Source organism: Bombina bombina, chromosome 1 (assembly GCF_027579735.1).
Source record: "Bombina bombina isolate aBomBom1 chromosome 1, aBomBom1.pri, whole genome shotgun sequence".
Lineage (NCBI taxonomy): Eukaryota > Metazoa > Chordata > Amphibia > Anura > Bombinatoridae > Bombina > Bombina bombina.
This window is the reverse complement of record NC_069499.1, coordinates 569,242,259-569,260,923: the sequence shown is the minus strand read 5'-3', so window position 1 is coordinate 569,260,923 and position 18,665 is coordinate 569,242,259.

Sequence of the window (18,665 nt, the reverse complement as noted above, 5' to 3'; positions counted from 1 at the left end):
ATACAATTTTCTAAAAAATTCAATTCAATTTAGTTCTGTTATTAAATGTGCTTAGTTCCCATCATATTCTGTGTGTAAGAGCTACCTAGATAGGTGTCTGGAGCACTCCATGGCTGGAAATAGTGCTGCCATCTAGTGCTCTTGCAAATGGATAACATTATTCCAAAACTTCTACCATCTAGTGCTCCAGACTTGTGCAAGCTCCTGAGCTTACATCCCTGCTGGAGCTGGACACCAAGTGGGGCACACAACGTTTAGATGAAGTCAGACTCGTCATCGCTGAGCTAAATAAAGTATTAGATGCAAGTGGAGGAACAGCGCAATGTTTACCATCACTAAATGGTAAATATTTTATTAAGGAAGCACCCTTAAAAAATGTAATGACTTAAAGGGACATGAAACCCACATTTTTTCTTTCATGATTTAGAAGGAGCATGCAATTTTAAACAACTTTTTAATTTACTTCTTTTATCTAACTTGCTCCATTCTCTTGATATACTTTGCTGAAAAGCATATCTAGATAGGCTCAGTAGCTGCTGATTGGTTGCTGCACATAGATGCCTCATGTGATTGGCTCATCCATGTGCATTGCAATTTCTTCAACAAAGGATATGTATAGAATGAAGAAAATTAGATAATAGAAGTAAATTGGAATGTTGTTTATAATTGTATTCTCTACTTCAATCATGAAAGAAAAATTTTGGGTTTAGTGTCCCTTTAAAGTGTCCTTGTTTTTTTTAAATGATTTTATATAGTGTGTATTAAATATGAAAACTTTACAATCACTTTAAGTGAAGGTCTGTAAAAATCTTTTTTGAAAACCCTCATGAAAAGGCAAATCCAATGTGTGTGTTAGAGGTTTTCATCTTATTGACTAGATTTGTGCTGCTACTTTGTTTACTAAATAGAGCTGTCTCCAATGGATTTGAATGGCTTTGAATGAAAACCAGAAATAATCACCCAGAGTGCCATATGACATTTATGTCTGGACGTCTGATAGATTGGAAAGGGGGCCTAAAAGCTATAAGATACTTGTGCAGATGTGTCCATTTTCATTAATATTGTTGTGGGGCTTGAACTTATCAACGAGTTGAAAATTGTTTCCTAGGCAACAGTTGTACACAAACATACATTTCCTGTTAGTTTCAATATCAATTTTAAAAGTTTTAACTTAACCATTTTATAGTTTACCTAATTGTGGCATTTTTATATGCATGACTGAAAATGATAGGGTTTCTCTTCCTTTCAAGAATAGACAGGCAGCAAAGCATAGGTCTAATGTGGCAGAATTTTATTTTTATGTATAACTGGTTGTGCTATATTATGGTTATTTCAAAAGATTAGTTTGGTTTATTGTGAAAGGAAATGTTAGTGGTAAAAAGAAAAACCCCAAAGTATTAATAATTCAAGGAAGTTATGTTACAGAATTGCTTAGATTTAAATTTTACAGAGAGACAGTTTTAAAGATTGATTAGTACAATTACTTTACAGATGAATAAGAAAAGCAAAATCATTAGTTTTGAAGCCTGTTTTGAAGACACAAATATGCCTATTATGAATTAGACCACAAAGTAAAACGACTATCTCTTTCAAAAGAGAAAATCATTATGAGGATATATCAAAGTGACAAAAGGAATATTTGTGACGCCTGTAATTTATTTTGTGGTTGCATGAAATGTTGTTCCGGAGATTTGGGGTTTTTTCCCCCTCTAAATTGTTCTCATAACTTGTCTGCCAACACCACAGATGATGGATGATAAAATAATACAAATACACATGGCTAGAAATAAAATAATAGTTTAGCCAGTTTCATATTGAGTTCCAGTTTGAGAAAATAAACAACACGGCATAACAAAGTTTTGGACCCAGTGAAACAACCAAGAACAAGGGGACAACTCCTTAAAGTACAACATACAAAATATATAAGGAAATACAAGAACTCCAAATGTGCAGTGTATACAGACTGACACTTTCATTATCTAGAAAATGCTGTACAATGTGTGGTGCAAAATAATCATAATTTCATACTGCTGGTCTAGATAACCCCTCGCTTCCAAAACATGTCTAGAATACACTTTATTGAATAATGGTTGACAATGCGACTGAAAGCAAAAGGGTTATAGTTAACATAGGAGTATGAAAATGTGTCTAGTGAATAGCAATTTCTTATGATAAATTTTAACACAATGCTACTTTCATTGCAGATCCCATCTCATAAAGAAAATTGTATTTAAAGATATGTTTTGAAATGCACTGAAGGTTTTGGCAATATACTTGCTGATATATTCAAAGTCTATCATTGTATTGGCAGTGCTAACTAACAAAGGCATTTTCAAATATTACTAATGATAAAATAAGAAACATGACACACAGCAAATGTGTTACTACAGACATTCTAGCTTTACTGGCCTTAACAGTCTTTGTATCTTCAACAGTTCCCTTGGGATTCTATGCAGTTTATTCACACAAAAAGTGGAAAGGAAAAGGTTACTAGTTCACCCACTAGGAAAAAGAATAGGAGGAGAAAGTACCCACTATTTTGAAAGGGGGCACCTGTAGGACTTTGTAGATCACCTACATTATAGAGGAACATGAACTATTCAGATAAGGGGTGGCATACTAACTATAAAAAGTGACTCTCCTTCCCCCACTATAGCGGACCTCTACAAAAATAAGTATATCTCTTTACAAAAGGACTCCCAAACACAATTAGATACATGGCATAAACAGGGACACCTATCATGGATGGGCAGAATTAATGCCATTAAAATGACCCTACTACCAAAATACTTGTATTTATTCCAAGTGCTTCCGTTGGATTTACCAACACAGTACCTATTGCGTCAACAAAAACAATTTGAATCATTCATTTGGTCCCAAAAACGAACAAGAGTAGCCAGACACAAAGCAATTAGACAGAGAGCATGGAGGAGCAGGAGTCCCCAATCTAACTAACTATTATAAAGCAGCACAACTAGCGCAAGTCCTGGCATGGAATCTGGCCCTCCCCTCTAAACCCTGGGTTCAACTAGAAAATCACATAGCAGACGGGAACCTAGGTGAACTCTGCTGGACTCCAGCAAAGTATAGACCACAGGCCAAGCTGACTAATTACTTGATAACCAACACTTTTAAAATATGGGACAGAACAATGCAAACAAACAAAACCATATCTAGCCCCACATCACCAATGACTCCGCTTTTCAACAACCCACTGTTCGCGCAACCTAAACAAAGCCCATCACCTCAGTATAACAACAAAACATCTAACATCCCAACTCATCTTCTGATAACTAATGGCAGCTTCAGAAAACAAGCAGATATTTATCACACTATAGGTTATCCATTCCACAGATGGTTCACTTACTTCCAAGCCCGCCACGCTATACTATCTCATTCTCTTAAATAATCTGAACTCACAAGACCCCTCGCCCCTTTTGAGAAACCCTGCTCTAAACCAGTAATAGTGAGATTTCACGTTTCAATAATCTATAAAATGCTGAAAGATGCATTCCCAAATAGAAAAACAACATACATAGCAAAATGGGGAAAAAAACTAAACATTTCACTAACCGGCACATAATGGGGAAATATTTTCCCCACAACTAAAAAATCATCAGTGTCCCTAGCAATAGCTGAGACAAACTACAAAATTCTAACTAGGTGGTATTTCACGCCTCTTTGATTACACAGCATATTCCCACAAATGACTCCCAGGTGTTGGAGACACTGTGATGAACTAGGTTCCATGACTCACATCTGGTGGTCCTGCCCATTATTGAAAGATTTTTGGGACAGAATAGCCAAATGTATAAAAGACACTATAGAGACAACATTAGACTTAACTCCAGATATAGTACTCCTATACAACATCCCTGAAATCTCGTGTCTCTACAGAAGGAAATTGTTACTTTGTATGTTGAATAGTGCCAAAAGGCTTATACCCAGATTCTGGAAAAAAACATACACATCATGGATCCACGAGGTAGAACATGTCTTGTCACTAGAAAAATTGTATTATAGTTATAATGGCAAACAGAAATTTATCCTAGATATCATATTCCTCTGGGAACAGAGAGCACAAACATGATTTACTGTCAAAGTTAGTTTAAGACAATCTCATGCTTCATTCAATTTTCAAATAATGTCAATGATTGTTGTGCGGCAAAAATAGCCCACCAAGTTAAACGCTGCTTAAGTTTGTTGCTGATTATGTTTAATAAAAAACATATTTCTGCTCTATAAATGTACATAGGAAAACACAAATGTGTCACCCTATACAGTAAGTTGTTCTGTTCTAATGTCTTATTTTCGAAATAACGAAGGTTAAATGGTTCAAGAGGACTTTATCAGTACAAGGAACAGCTAACAGGAACAACCAATGTATTAGAAATTCTGTGTCTTTTGTTTTGTTTTGTTTTGCTTTCCAGACCTAACAATCCAATTTAGTTATGTAATAAAATTTAATAAAAATATTTAATGCAAAAAAAAAGTGACTCTGCTCTTGGGATCTTCCTCATTCCATCACACACAGAGTAGGGACATCCCATCCACCGGTGGCTTCAGCTGGGGGTCCTTAAGAGTGCAAGCCTTAGACAGGCTGAAGAGGAGGGGGTTCACCATGATAGGCAATTGATGAGTAGCTCCCCAGAATGATGATGCATTGTTTTTATTTCCATTTTAAGTATAATGCATAAAGAGAACAATGACAACGAGTTATCATTTGCATTCATGAAGTTACTATAGTTAAATAATTAATTTTGATTGTCTAATCTTTTATTTTAAAATTTACACTAAGAACTTATAGTCTTCAGTGCTCCAGTGGCGCAATCGGTTAACGTGCGGTACTTATAAGAACATCTAGGGGCATATTTATCAATGTGTGAGCTGACATGATACGAAGCACACTGTAAGGAGGATCAGCTAGCATACCCTATCTGGGTTCCTGTTTTTATATTGTTGTTTTTTTAAAAAAAAAAAAAACGTTCTTACTTTTTTAACTGGAACCTTACATTGCCTATCTATACCAATCCCTCCCACTGGGAGTTTCAAGCTTGAAGAATTCCGTGTTCCTGCTACCTGGAGACCAGTCAGCTGGGTAGCTGTAAAAACACCCAGTCCACCCCTGATAGCACTGTATGAGTGCTTAAAAGAAATGTGAGTACTCTGTATCAGGGGTTTCTTTGTGTCCACATTTTGTTTGGTATTGATACACACAGGCGCCTCTTTGTTGTTTCTCTATATCTTGCTTTAGATCACCCGATACCAAGGCGTGAGGAGAGTGTTGCCAAACATCAGTTAGCTGGGTGGCTAGCTATATAAATACTAAAACAACTAAAACACAAAGAGCGTCTAAATATCACAAGGCAAAAGAAAATAGTTACGGAAAAAAGGTTACATTAAAAACATATACATTTATTAAATAACAGATATAATGTCATGAATCCATGTAACAACTATAAAAAATAAAATAAAAGCATACGTGGTTAAAATATAAAATCAGGTATGGTACCTTACAGGAATTGGTTAGTTGACCTGATAAGTAAAACCTATATGGAGAGTAACAATGTTATTGTTATGTCTCAAAAATGTTATATAATGTCAAGTCCAGATACTACAGTAGTGTCCTTCGGATGCATCTATGGGTAGGTGTATAATGAAGTGTCTATATTACCCAATAGAAGGAACTGAAGAATCAATGTGTATATCCTTGGGGAATAATTAGTACCTCTCAAAGAATAAAAGTAAAAAGTGAAAAAAGTGAAATAATTATGAAAAATAATAAAAATAAAAATTGTATAAAAACAAAAAAAAAGTGATGAAAAATGTAAAAATTAAAATGAAAAACAAATAACTAAAAATAGAAAATAGTGGAAAAAGGTGAAACATTTTGAAAAAGTGATAATCCATTTACAAAATTAAATAAAATTGGTAAAAAATTAGATTAGTGTTCATGATATCCAAATGTACACTTTAATCAGATGATGAACTGAGATAAAGTGGTCACTCCTATTTATGAATCCCCTGATGGGAAAATTACAGTTGAAAAGAACATTGGGGAAAATCCAGAGTTATCCAAAAACTTTCCTTAGTGTACTTAAACTTTATACCTCTGAATAAAGAAAATACAACATGGTGCAATATTGCTAAAGACAAGTATAAATGATCAAAATTAAGCTTACCATAAATGTCAACACATTTCGGCCCTCTGTCAGGCCTTTATCAAGGCTATAATATGGTTTGTTATGGCAGCTTCATTTAAAGGGACAGTAAACACCAGAATTGTTGTTGTTTAAAAAAGTAGATAATCCCTTTATTACCCATTCCTCAATTTTGCATAACCAACACAGTTATAATAATATACTTTTTACCTCTGTGATTACCTTGCATCTATGCCTCTGCAAACTGCCCCCTTATTTCAGTTCTTTTGACAGACTTGCATTTTTAGCCAATCATTGCTGACTCCTAGGAGCTTCACGTGCCTAAGCTCAATGTTATCTATATGAAACACATGAAGTAACGCCCTCTACTCTAGTGGTAAAAAAAACTGTCAAAATGCTTTCAGATTAGAGGCAGTCTTTAAGGTCTAAGAAATTAGTACATGAACCTCCTAGATTTAGCTTTCAACTAAGAATACCAAGAGAACAAAGCAAAATTGGTTATAAAAGTAAATTGGAAAGTTTTTTAAAATGACATGCCCTATTTAAATCATGAAAGATTTTTTTTGGACTTTACTGTCCCTTTAAACTAATGGGTATCCAATCATATCGCCGTTATTTTGGCGCCAAAAAACTGACCTTCGTATATGTAAATCACTAACATTATACCATGATCCGTGTGTGTAAGTAACCGGAAGTAATAACCCCTGCATATGTTTACTTCTGTTTCGTAATTATGGCCATATTATTGTGGTTATTTTACTCTCTAATACTTTATAACTTGTGCACTAGGTCCCTAACATAACACAACATTATTTATGCACTGTTCTTGGTTTAAACCACATATCTGTATCGTTGTATAATTCAGATCTATGCCACGGGATTATACCACGGGTATAAAGTTCCAATCAGCCAATAGAATGAGAGCTCAATCCTATTGGCTGATTGGATCAGCGAATAGGATGAAAGCTCAATCCTATTGGCTGATTGCAACAGCCAATAGGATTTTTCCCCCTTTAATTCCTATTGGCTGATAGAATTCTTTCAGCCAATAGGAGTGTAAGGGACTCCATCTTGGCTGACGTCACTTAAAGGGAAACTTCATTTTACAGCGACCATCGTAAGAAGAGGATGCTCTGCCCCGGATGTCTAGAAGATGGACCCGCTCTGCGCCGGATGGATGAAGATAGAAGATGCTGTCTGGATGAAGACTTCTTGCCGTCTGGATGAGGACTTCGCCGGCTGGATGAAGATGGAAGAGGCCATCCGGATGAAGACTTCTTGCCGCCTAGATGATGACTTCGTCGGCTGGATGAGGATGGATGTCCAGACTTTGAAAACTGTAAGTGGATCTTCGGGGGTTAGTGTTAGGTTTTTTTAAGGTTTTTTTGGGTGTTTTTTTTTTTTAGCTTAGGGTTTGGGCAATGAAAATAAGCTAAATGCCCTTTTAAGGGCAATGCCCAGGGCAATGGTTAGCTTAAGTTTATTTAGATAGGTTTTTATTTGGGGGGTTGGTTGGTTGGTTGGGTGGGTGGGTGGTGGGTTTTACTGCTGGGGGGTGTTTGTATTTTTTTTTACAGGTAAAAGAGCTGATTTATTTGGGGCAATGCCCCACAAAAGGCGCTTTTAAGGGCCATTGGCAGTTTAGTGTAGGCTAAGGTTTTTTTATTTTGGGGGGGCTTTTTTATTTTTATAGGGCTATTAGATTAGGAGTAATTGGTTTTTATTTTTGATAATGTGATTTTTTATTTTTTGTAATTTAGTGTTTATTTTTTTTGTAATTTAGAAAATTGTATTTTAATAATTTAATTAATTTTATTTTATTGTAATGTTAGTTTTTAGTGTAAGGCAGGTTAGGTTTTATTTTACAGGTAACTTTGTATTTATTTTAACTAGGTAGTTATTAAATAGTTAATAACTATTTACTAACTAGTCTACCTAGTTACAATAAATACAAACTTACCTGTGAAATAAAAATAAAGCATAAGATAGCTACAATAAAACTATTAGTTATATTGTAACTAGCTTAGGTTTTATTTTACAGGTAAGTATGTATTTAGTTTTAAATAGGAATTATTTAGTTAATAATCGTAAGGTTTATTTAGATTTATTTTAATTATATTTAAGTTGGAGGGGGTTAAGGTTAGACTTAGGCTTAGGGTTATGTTAGGGTTAGGGTATGCTTAGGGTTAGGGTTACTTTAGGGTTAAGTTTAGGGGTTAATATATTTATTTAGTGTTAGTGATGTTGGAGGCCAGAGGTTTAGGGGTTAATAACTTTAGTATACTGGCGGCGACATTGGGGGCGGCAGATTAGGGGTTAATAACTGTAATGTAGGTGGCGGCGATGTAAAGGGCGGCAAATTAGGGGTTAATAGTTTTATTTAGGTGGCGGCGATGTTAAGGGCAGCAGATTAGGGGTTAATAACATTATGTAGGTTGCGGCGATGTCGGGGGCAGCCTCGTCAGATGTTAGGGTATTAGGTTTAAACATAACTTTTTCTTTCCCCATAGACATCAATGGGGCTGCGTTACGGAGTTACGGAGCTTTTGTTTCCGCGATCGCAGGTATTAGGCTTTTTTTTTTGCTGGCTCTCCCCATTGATGTCTATGGGGAAATTGTGCACGAGCACGTCAAAGCAGCGCTTGATTTTGGTGCGGTATGGAGCTCAACGCAACCATATCGCCCACACAAGCCTGCTTTTTCAAAACCTGTAATAGCAGCGCTATAGGGAGGTGAAATAACGCTGAAAATGTTGCGGCCGTTAATTTCCCTATAGCGCTCAAAACTCGTAATCTACCTGTATGTTTGCTACTGATACACACAGGCACCTCTTTTGTGTCTCTCTACTTCCTGCTTTAGATCACCCGACATTTAGGTGTGAGGAGAGTTCTGCCAAACATCTGTGACCGCTCTGTACCCACAGTGGATGAATTGACTTTTTTGACAATAAACTGCTCCACTATTTCACACATTTGGAGATTAAAGGGACAGTCAACCCAAAAAAAAATTCTTACTCCTACAGATAAAGTTTACTAGGACAAATAGTTCAAACTGTAGCCCCATTTTGCTAAATATATAGTTTTCAAGTAAAATTACTTACTACATGTCCCTCTGCCGTTTTGAAATGGCCGCCAACCCCCTCCTGTATTTTGTCATGACCATCTTCCTTCCTTCCTCTTCTGCCAGTAACTTTTCTATCCTCCACACTCCCGTTTTTGGCACATGCGCAATGCGCCGATTTTAGTAAAGGGGCCTTTTAAAGCAGGAACTAAAAGTAACCGCTCTGTATCCTAGTGCTTCCTATATGCGGCGGACCAGTTTGGCTTCTCTTGATCTCTTCATCTACCGCTGCATATAGGAACTGCTAGGATACTGAGCGGTACTGTACTGCCTGGTTTGTTTTTGAGCAGTGTGTGCCCTTGTGTCTCAGGGTAGAGTCGGTGATTGCAGTGGATTATATTGTCACTCATAATAAACCTTACATGTCACAGTCCTTCTTCTCTTGCACTTTAGTAGTGATGTAAGATGCAGTTTGTCACTAGTTTCCCCCTTTGTCATACCTACTGCTAACTGACACCTGTGCCCTCCTCCCCCAAATGTACAAAAGCCTCTCACACAGTGCATTTAGTACATGACTAACCCCGCTGGGAACAATGCTGCGGTCTGCTGCTAAAATCAAGCTCTTCAGTGCTAATTACAAATAAATGATGATGGGCTCACTAAGTAATTGATTTAATGAAGTTCCTATGAAACTATTAAAAATTAGTATAAGTCAGGCTAGGGATGTGCCAGAGAGTACGTGGCTAATAGGTGAAGTCACAGATGTTCTGACCTGCTGGGGAAATGAGAGATTTCGCCAAACTTTTAAGATGGTGAACTGCTGGTGCAATGCCGCCCCCTGCAGATTCAGGGGGTGTCAATCAACCCAATCATATTCGATGGTGTGGATTTCTGTCAAGTTATGGAGCAGCGGAGCTTGATAAATATGCCCTAAGGACAAATACCTCCCTGGTTATTGTAAACCATTATCGTAATATATCTCATGTTTGTCCCTTTTTGATACCTTATACATTTTAATATACAAAATCTCTTGATTACAGACACTGAGATAGATGAGCTAATAGCCTCTCTATTTCCTGTGTTATCCTAGGGAGTAAATTCATGAACAGTTTGAAAGGAATGTAAACTTTATTGGGCCCCAAAGAATAATATATGAGTGGTAATACTAATGGGGCTGGACAGGCTTTTAGTGAGTATACAGCACTGTACTTGCTTAAACTATATTGTTGCCTTTACATCTGTTTGCAGCACAGAACATTTTTTAACTCCCTAATTGTAGGGGTTGTTCAAGGATAAACATATAATACCTTTGTGTTTACCATTGCACAGACTGTTTACCCACCACAGTTAGGGACAGACAAGCTAGGCTGATGTGTTCTTATAAGTTCATATTTTTCTCTTTCATTTACTTTTTGTTTCACATAGGACAGACAAATATGATTTTACAAGTTGGTTTCTAGTAAATGGCAGTGCTGGAGGGTGTGTGCGCTGGGGAAATTAGGTTTTGATATGAGATTATGTGAGTGTCTGCCTTTTTGAAAGCAGCAAATGTTGCAATCTGCTATACTGTTAATGATCAGGAGACATCTCCTCACATGACAAACTGATGGAAAATCTTTTAAATTGCAAAATAAATTACAGAAATAGGCCCCTATTTATGAAAGGCCTGTCGGACATGATCAGACAGTGCGGATCATGTCCAACAGACCTCGCTGAATGCGGAGAGCAATACGCTCTCCGCATTCAGCATTGCACCAGCAGCTCTTGTGAACTGCTGGTGCAATACCGCCCCCTGCAGATTCGTGGCCAATCGGCTGCCAGCAGGGGGGTGTCAATCAACCCAATAGTATTCGATCGGGTTGAATTGCGGCGATCTCTGTCCTCCTCAGAGAAGGCGGACAGGTTATGGAGCAGCAGTCTTTAGACCGCTGCTTCATAACTGGTGTTTCTGGCGAATCTGAAGGCTCGCCAGAAACACGGGGCTTCAAGCTCCATACGAAGCTTGATAGGTATGCCCCATAGAACAGAACAATTCTCATTTTTACATTGAAAGCAATCCTTGTTCTTTAAATTAGTAAGGAAGGAACATTATTTCATTACAAATCCTTTATTTAAAGGGACAGGAAACCCTAATTTTAATAAACTTTCCAATTTACTTAGTTCAATTGGTATCCGTTGCTTAAAAGCATACCTAGATAGGCTCAGGGAGCTAGTTGATGATTGGTGGCTGCACATATATGCCTCTTTTCTTTGGATCACCAGATATGTGCAGCAAGCTCCCAGCAGTGCATTGCTGCTCCTTCAGCAAAGGATATCAAGAGCATGAAGCAAAATTGATAATAAAAATGTATCATCTGCCTGTATCATGAAAGAAGTAATTTGTGTTTCATCTCCCTTTAAGCAATGCGGAAACAGATCAGATACAAATGGTTAGTAGTGAACACTGCTATAAATGAAGAGGATAAAGGCTGTGACCCACTGCAAGCGGAGCGACGCGAGGCGAAGCAGCTGCTTCGCTCCACGTCGCATTGCTTCTGAAGATTAAATATTTAATCTCTGAGCGCTCAGCTACGCGACCTGATGCAGCAGAGTGCTCAGAGATGAAAAGGCAGGACATACTGAGCGCGCACAGCTGCATCTACACGCTGCGCGTCGCTCCGCTTGCAGTGTGTCACAGCCTTAAATACACATGGAGAGAAGCGCACTCACAGGAACGAACAACCAGCTCATTACCATTGTTAGCCTGTTCTATGGCGATTTACCACCTGGGTGTAACTTTTTTTTTTTTTTTTAACTATACGGATTATTTTAATTTTTGATTAATCAGGTTTGTTTGCTTGGTGCAAAGAGTTGGTTATAACAATCCAGAACTATGAAACACTGCCACCTAAAGATTAACTGACAACTATTCTTGGAAATAGACAGTTAAGATTTTACATTGAATGTGTCTTTTTTATGGGCATGTTCTTTTGTGAATATTTTATTTATTGAGGTTGTGCGAAAACAATACAACTTATATGAAACAGCATATCATGAAAACAAACATAGATGGTACATTTCAATTTGACAGCTTCTATATGATAAAATTCCCCATATGAATAATCTTATATAAAAGACTGGAACCTCTTTTTCATTTTTATATAAACTAAAATTAGCAATTTGAGTGGTCACTTTTGGACCTGTAAGCTTAGAGTAGTTTAATAATTGGTATTTTAAATGATAACAAGAGTGAACATATCCTTCTACTGTGTAAATACTATGATAAGATATGTAGGTATATTGCGCTGGATACCCGAGCAATCCTGCAACGCTATGTGTGGAAAACAAGGTCAACATCGTATTGTACTGCAAGGGTTATTAGTAAAAACAATAGTTAGGTTGCGGCATAGAAAAGGTAAGCCGCATAGTTAGCTCTCCTAAATTGGGAGGTTTATTATGGGGGGGGGAGGTGGTAAGTTGAATATCATAAGTAAAATTTATAACCTAGGAGGCTTTTAAAACGTAAAGCAACTGGACCCGTTAAGTTAGCTTCTGTAGAATCCGGAGCCAGCCGGCCATGCCCTATGGTAGAGCAGCACTGCAAAGCGCGAAATTGGATCACATTATCTATTTTAAACTCTATCTACTAGAAAAGGGTCAACCTAACACAGCTGACAATCTGCAAATATAAAAGTCAACCACATACAATGCGCAGCGCACCGCCTCGGCCGCCGGCAGTGCTACTACATTAAGCTCGTAAATAGGTGCAAAGTTAGACTGTAAACAAAGCAGTTTATATAGCAGCAGATTAACAGCTGTCCAGCGCTATGGAAAAACCAGATAATTGAACCTCATCTTTATCAGATCTCTTCTAACCTGTTGTATATGCAAGAAAGAGGTTACCAAGTATTTAAATAAGCTCAGACCCTTGCAAATTGATATGGACAATACTCACTAATCTCCAGAGGGAAATGTATTTTGTTAAGGATATATGGCAAGGGCATCCTAGAAAAGAAAAGAGTGAGATGCCTTTGGGGTGTCTAACTTTTTAGTATAATACAAAAGGCATCATTAGATGTGCATGTACGAATAACTGACACAGGAGATGATATGCTTGAATGTATCACATTACAGTTATCAGTAACAAATTGAACATAGAACAATGTGATTTATTTAGCTTTTCAGCACACTCATAAATGCAAGGTGTACTTATGTATATCAGTAGCTTATGTTATTGAGCATATTCAGCATATGTGTGTAAAGCTATACCCATATCAAATTGTAGCCACAGAACTGGAACATATAATGGAGCTAGTGTGCTTATCCCATTCTAGTTCTCTGCGATCTCTAGGGTATGCTCATCTGTTAAATATATATGTCCTTCAAACAGTGTTGAGTTTGCAAGATGGAGATACAAGATATTTGAACACATTTAGTACATTATTAAATATAACTCTGTTTGCGGACCCATATGTATATTGTGTCTAACAAGGGGTAGAGACTTACTATCCCTATGGCAAGTCTAACAGAAATTAGATTTTGAGCCTAGCCTGTAACTATATATAATAATATTACCAGGCTCCATTGGAGAGTATAGTATATCAAAACTTTAACAGACAGAGCCTCTAAACATAATAAGGATATAAATAGAACAAGAACATTCATAGAAGTATAATAACATACACACAGAGAGAAGCACACTCACAGGAACGAACAACTGGCTCAATACTATTGTTAGCCTGTTCTATGGCGATTTACCACCTGGGTGCAGCTTCTTTTAGCCCAGTAATGCTTTTCACAGAGTAGAACTTTCCTGTAGTATATCAGTCTGATCCCGCCTATTACGGTCAGTCCAGTGCCAAAATACCAGGCAATTCCTCTCTGAACAAGGAACACAGCAACTCCAGACAATCCTTTCGGCCTTCATTGTGACACGTCAGTAAGGTGTAGCCATATTCCTCTAAGCAGACCGATCAAGGAGTCCACGTCTGGTTTCTCCTTTTTCCCCCTAGGGAGACTAAATACATACAGAGAGAAGCGCACTCACAGGAACGAACAACTAGCTCAATACCATTGTTAGCCTGTTCTATGGCAATTTACCCCCTGGGTGCTGCTTCTTTTAGCCCAGTAAGGCTTTTCACAGAGGCCGAAAAAATCGTCTGGGGTTGCTGTGTTCCTTGTTCAGAGAGGAATTACCTGGTATTTTCGGCGCTGGACTGACCGTAATTGGCGGTATCAGACTGTTATGCTACAGGAAAGTTCTACTCTTTGAAAAGCATTTATGGGCTAAAAAGAAGCTGCACCCAGGTGGTAAATCGCGATAGAACAGGCTAACAATAGTATTGAGCTGGTTGTTCGTTCCTGTGAGTGTTGCTTCTCTCTGTGTGTATTTAGTCTCCATAAATGAAGAGGATAGCAGGGAATTGCAGGATAGATAAAGGAATATAATTTTGTTTCCTTTGGCCATGACTTTTTTCAAGTTCATAATGCAAATTTTATCTCATACAGGGAATGAGGTCTTTTGAGCCTAGCCTGTAACTATATATAATAATATTACCAGGCTCCATTGGAGAGTATAGTATATCAAAACTTTAACAGACAGAGCCTCTAAACATAATAAGGATATAAATAGAACAAGAACATTCATAGAAGTATAATAACATACACACAGAGAGAAGCACACTCACAGGAACGAACAACTGGCTCAATACTATTGTTAGCCTGTTCTATGGCGATTTACCACCTGGGTGCAGCTTCTTTTAGCCCAGTAATGCTTTTCACAGAGTAGAACTTTCCTGTAGTATATCAGTCTGATCCCGCCTATTACGGTCAGTCCAGTGCCAAAATACCAGGCAATTCCTCTCTGAACAAGGAACACAGCAACTCCAGACAATCCTTTCGGCCTTCATTGTGACACGTCAGTAAGGTGTAGCCATATTCCTCTAAGCAGACCGATCAAGGAGTCCACGTCTGGTTTCTCCTTTTTCCCCCTAGGGAGACTAAATACATACAGAGAGAAGCGCACTCACAGGAACGAACAACTAGCTCAATACCATTGTTAGCCTGTTCTATGGCAATTTACCCCCTGGGTGCTGCTTCTTTTAGCCCAGTAAGGCTTTTCACAGAGGCCGAAAAAATCGTCTGGGGTTGCTGTGTTCCTTGTTCAGAGAGGAATTACCTGGTATTTTCGGCGCTGGACTGACCGTAATTGGCGGTATCAGACTGTTATGCTACAGGAAAGTTCTACTCTTTGAAAAGCATTTATGGGCTAAAAAGAAGCTGCACCCAGGTGGTAAATCGCGATAGAACAGGCTAACAATAGTATTGAGCTGGTTGTTCGTTCCTGTGAGTGTTGCTTCTCTCTGTGTGTATTTAGTCTCCATAAATGAAGAGGATAGCAGGGAATTGCAGGATAGATAAAGGAATATAATTTTGTTTCCTTTGGCCATGACTTTTTTCAAGTTCATAATGCAAATTTTATCTCATACAGGGAATGAGGTCTTGATGGGTATTCTTTTACACCTAGACTCCCAGTATATGGGTTTAAAAACTAATTGTACTGAGAAAGCTATGTAACCCGAGAACAATTTGTTTTTGGAGATTTGTGGTAGGATTAAATAGGGGCTTGATAATAAATCACATAGTTCAAGATTGTAGAGCTGTCAAGCATTAAACTATATGTCTGATGTAAAGTGTTATCAGGTTCGCGTTTTTCTTTAGATGTTAAAGGGACAGTCTATTTTAGAATTTTTATTGCTTAAAAAGATAGATAACATCATTCTTATATATAATATATATATTATTATATGATTGTATTGAATATGTGTGTATTTTACATGTTTTAAAAATGTGTTACATTTGGTTATATTAGTTGTAAAGCGCATTTTGACCCTTTGGGGAAGATTTGTTAAATGCCGGGAGGCCATGATCCCCTGTAGCAAATCATGTCTGCCTTACATCGCTAAATGCCAACAGCATACGCTGTCAGCATTTAACATTGCACAAGCATTTCTTTTGAAATGCTTTTGCAATGCCACCCCCTGTACATTCGCCACCATTTGGCTGCTAGCAGGGGGTGTCAATCATCCCGATCGGATCGGGATGATTGTAGTCCGCCACTTAAAAGGTCTAGTAGAAGAAAACAAACAAAATTAAGTCTATTAACAGCATACGGTAACCCAAAATTCAATCATGGCCTTATTTTAAATTGTGCGCAAATCATAATTTTTTTTAGTTCTCATTAACTTTAATGGGAGCAGAGAACCACCTTGTAATTTGGCAAGCACAAAACAAAAATCTGACAGATTTGTAAACTGCCAAATGGTGCTAACTTTTTTGTTTTTACAGCCATTGGCCAGACAAAATAAAACGACATATTGCAAATAATAGCATGTTACAAATAAAGCTTCTTAAACATTTATGCTCAGTGCCTATCTCATGGCATTAACAGCTGATGTTTGGTAGATACGCACTATGGGCTCGATTCCATTGAGTTGGTGAAAATGGAGCCATAAGTTACTGAAGCGACCGACAGCTAAAAGTAGCTCCATATTTCGCAATGCATGCAGTCACTCTTTTCGTGTAGGTGTAAGTTAACGTTCTGTTAAAGCTTCCATCCAACGTCGGATTTCTAGAAAATTGAGTCTTAATTAGTTTGTTGCTATGGTAACCCAATCTTACACTATACAATTTACGTTTAACTTCTGCGCTCCTTATCTGTGATCACCCCTAGAGAGAAACAAAAACAAAGATTACATTTAATTAATTTAAAAAATTAATGAAAGTAAGGGGGGGAAATAGGGTTGCACCGATACCATTTTTTTATGACCGAGTACAAGTACCGATACTTGTTTTCAAATACTCGCCGATACCAATTACCGATACTTTTTTTTTAATGTCATGTGACAGTTTACCAAGCACAATACAGACTAATTATTTAAGATTCTTTCTTTATAATTATGGAGGACTGTATCTCAAAAGACATTATGAAATAATAAACCCATTTTATTTGTCACAAAGTTTACTGAACATGTTTATAAATAAAAAATATTACAATAAAATATTAAATTTAAAGGGGTGATGCAATTGGGTTGTAGGGCTGTTATATAACATCAATCTGACATTTGTATGGAGGTTTGACAGTCTTTCACTTTCCTCCATACTGCATGGGGCAGAAAGATATTTTTGGGCCATTTTAGCCAGAGCTGGAAATTTGTTTATTAACTGCCCAGTACTTCAGGGGTTTGTCTGAACGAGGTACAGTGATCTCTACTACAATAATACAAACAGCAATTTGTATTGGCAGAGCAGTAGTAAACAATTTTTAGTTTAGTCTCCACTCCAGTTTAAAATGAAATGGGAACATGCGGTTTGAAAAAACGCCACAAGGTAGCATATGGGTAGGAAGTGGAGGTATCGGTTTAAGTATCGGTGCATTTGCACTCATGCAAATACTTGGTATCAGTACCGATACCGATACTAGTATCGGTATCGGTGCAACCCTAGGGGAAATGATTTTTTGTTTTTGTTTTTATTAAATTTATTGATATATGTAATATTTAGTGCTGACCTAGTCATAGATCTAGTTGGAATTATGGAGATATGTGCTTGATTATATTTTTATATGTAAATACATTTTGATATTTAAAAAGGAACATAACTCCAACTAGTCCTATACCTGGCCCAACAATAAATATTACAATTCAAAATACATTTACAAAGTGAAACACTTGCATTGTTTGAAGACTTTAATATCTCAATGCAAAAGAGGACTCTATTTTTCCTCTTTTACACCTAGTTGAGCCATAATGTTTAAGACCTTATCGACAGCTTCTGACAGTGTTTTAACTGTTTGTTCTTTCAATGGAAACCTGGAGTAAATTTGCGCTTTTCAGCTTCTATTATTTTCTATGGGCTGCGCAATTCTTTTTCAGCAGCCAGAGCCAGGCTACCACTAATGATGAAAAACACGGCATCATAACTGTTGATCAGCATAATGGCTTCCGACAGCAGTTTTTTCATTTTACAATCTCGTAAAAACCCAATTTTGGCTCAGTGGATACAAGCCCTATGTAAGATAACTAATCTAAGTACGCAATAAGATCAGCACCTAAGGGGAACACACACTTTTCTTGTTAAAGTGATGGTAAATCACAGCGTTTAAAAACCACTAGGATTTACCATCACTAAAAATAAACTGGACTTTCATTGATGCGTTTCTTTAAAAAGGGTGCAAAACTCACCCTTTTTGTGCCGAGGCTCCTCACTAAAGACAGCAGCCTCCCACGGCACAGCGTTCTTTTCTCAATGAGGTGACGTTTCCACCTCTAAACCAATAGCCGTGCTAATCATCTGATATTGTTCTGTATGCTAGCACTGCTATTGATGTAGAGGTGGAAATGTTACCTCATTGGTAAAGAGTGATGTACCATGGGCGGCCGGAGCTGATGACTTAAGCGAGGAGCC